Source organism: Sapajus apella, unplaced genomic scaffold (assembly GCF_009761245.1).
Source record: "Sapajus apella isolate SASKATOON/1434 unplaced genomic scaffold, GSC_monkey_1.0 scaffold2, whole genome shotgun sequence".
Classification (NCBI taxonomy): domain Eukaryota; kingdom Metazoa; phylum Chordata; class Mammalia; order Primates; family Cebidae; genus Sapajus; species Sapajus apella.
Window position 1 is genome coordinate 74,936,984 of NW_022436942.1, and position 2,787 is coordinate 74,939,770.

General features: G+C 48.2%; 1 protein-coding gene and 1 non-coding gene across 4 annotated transcripts in view; both read left to right on the plus strand.

Moving 5' to 3' along the window:
- Window positions 1-2,787, plus strand: part of RNFT2 (ring finger protein, transmembrane 2) — a 122,841-nt gene that overhangs the window by 41,685 nt on the left and 78,369 nt on the right. The window lies entirely within an intron of this gene.
- Window positions 2,238-2,341, plus strand: LOC116527817. The gene has a single exon (XR_004258750.1). It is a non-coding gene; the product is annotated as a U6 spliceosomal RNA (small nuclear RNA).

Here is a 2,787-nt window from a genome sequence, read left to right on the forward strand (position 1 = left end):
GGGTTCAGGCAATTCTCCTGCCTCAACCTCCTAAGTAGCTGGGATTACAGGCACGCACCACCATGCGCAGCTAATGTTTTGTATTTTTAGTAGAGACGGGGTTTCACCATGTTGACCAGGATGGTCTCGATCTCTTGACCTCGTGATCCACCCGCCTCGGCCTCCCAAAGTGCTGGGATTACAGGCTTGAGCCACCACGCCCAGCAGACCATCAATCTTGAGTGGCAACTGACCCAACCCATGATCCCAATCTCTGGGCCTATTTAGGTCCTCCTACTTTTCGTGTCCACTTCCTTCCTCCACTGCATGATTTAACACAGTGCTCTCCAACCTTTTAGGCACCAGGAACCAGTTTCGTAGAAGACAGTTTTTCCACGGATCAGGGTGGGGATGGTTTTGGGATGAAACTGTCCACCTCAGATCATCAGGCATTGGATTCTCACAAGGAGCATGCAACCTGCATCACTCATCATGTGTGCAGTTCACAATAGGGTTTGCGCTCCTTGGAGAATCTACTGCCGCTGCTGACCTGACGGGAGGCGGAGCTCATGCGGTAATGCTTGCTCACCCACTGTTCACCTCCTGCTGTGCGACCTGGTTCCTCACAGGCCACAAACCAGCACCAGTCTTCAGCCCCTGGGTTGGGACTGCTGATTCATTTAGTGGAGCCAAAATCCTAGGCTGCTGAGGTTTCTCAGATGAAGCTGCAGCTCTGGTACCCAAAAGGCAGTGCCAGGAAATCTAAAATAGAATACAGACAAAAATTTAAAAAAAAAAAAAAGACAGTGCCAGGAAATCTAAAAAAGAATACAGACAAAAATTTAAAAAAAAAAAAAAAAAAAAGGAGAGATGTGAAGAAGAAAGGCCAGAGGGGAAACAATAGGCCTAGGAAAGTCCTCCCATTTACCCTACCCGAGACCATGATGACCAGAACCTTTTGCCCGCTGAGCTCGTGCAGGGTACCAGGTCGGCACCGCACTTGACACTGGAAAGCGGCTTGAATGGGCTGCACACGGTCATGTGCCTGCTTCTTATTCAATCAGCTGTTGCCAGGGGAGGCAACGTTAGCTGGTGTGAAAAAACATGGCTGCCTAGGGAGGCTTTTTCAACTTGGGCCTTGGTTGAGCCAGGCAAAGCAATGAGGCATAGTAGACCCATTTTCAAGAAGGAACTCAGGATCTTCCCCAAAGCCTGGGCCTCTTCTCGTTGTTCTAGATCTCAGAGTATAGCACCTCCCTCCACCCCATTGCTCGCATCAATAACCTGGAAAGCAGCATGGCCCAGTGGCTGTGCCCATGGACTTTGGCATCAGACACATCTATGTTCAGATCCCAGCCATGTGCCTCTCCAGCTGTGTGACTCTAGGCAGGTGACAAAACCTAGTTTCCTCCTCCGTCAACTGAGAATAACAATAGCACCTTCCTCCAAAGTACTCACTTCGTAAGAACTATTGATTGTGGGAAATATCAAGTGCCTTGCTCCACACCTTGCACCTAGTAATGCTCAATGAGTGATTCTCAATACCTATGTTGTCTAGTCTTCATGACTGCCAGCTCTGCACTGACTAGCTGGGCAATCTTGGATGAGCTACTTAGCACTGAAGCTAAGCAACTCATCTGTAAATGGGATAATAGTTTTCCAGCTGAATGTCTTCCTCTGGCCCTTTCGGCTACCCCCTCCACCTTTCTCACCCTGCTGTCTGCCTGGGGGGCTGACTTGCATGAACTGTATCAATGGGCTCCTGTGCCCATCAGCTTCCAGTTGGGTTCAGCCAATGGGAAGCCCAAGAGGAGAGGGAGGCAGAGGTATTTATGCCCCCAGCGTATTAGTCTCCTATGGCTGCTGTGACAAATTCCTACAAACTTAGCGGTTTAAAGCAACATTAATTTATTATCTTATCATTCTGGAGGTCAGGAATCCAAAATGGGTTTTACTGGGCCAAAATGAAGGTATTGGCAGGGCTGTGTTCTTCCTCCGTTTTCCGAGACAGCAATGGCAGGTTGACCATTCTCTCCCCACTCCCCCCACCCTTTTCTCTCTCTCTCTCTCTGATCTCTGCCTTCATTGTCACATCTCCTGATTCTCGCCCTCCTGCCTTCCTCTTATAAGGACCCTGCAATGACACTGGCCCTAGTAAAGTAATCTAAGCTCATCTCCCATTCTTAATCACATCAGCAAAGTCTCTTTTGCTACGTAAGATAATATTCACAGGTTCCAGGGATTAAGGTGTGGACAGCATACTCACCTCAGCAGCACATATGGGAAAATTGGAATGATACAAAGATTATCATAGCCCCTGTGCAAGGATGACGCATAAATTCATGAAGCATTCTATATATTTTCTCAACTAAAAACAAAAAATAGGGCCAAGTGTGGTGGCTCAGTGGCTCAAGCCTGTAGTCCCAATACTTTGGGAGGCTGAGGCAGGAAGATCGCTTCAGGCCAGGAGTTTGAGACCAGCCTGGGCAAGACCAGCCTGCTGGCGAGACCCTGTCTCTACTAAAAATTTTAAAAATTAGCTGGGTGTGATAACACATGCCTGGGGTCCCAGCTATTTGGGAGGCCAAGGTGGGAGGACCGCTTGAGGCCAGGAGCTTCAGGCTGCAGTGAGCCATGATTGTGCCACTGTACTCCAGCCTGGGCAACAGAGTGAGACTCTGTCTCAAAAAAAAAAAAATTACATTTAAATTTTTAAAAATGTAAATAAAAATACTTTTCTAAAAGATGTGGACATTTTTGGGGTGGGGGGAGCATTATGTTTCCTGCCACACCTGGTTTCCTCCCTCG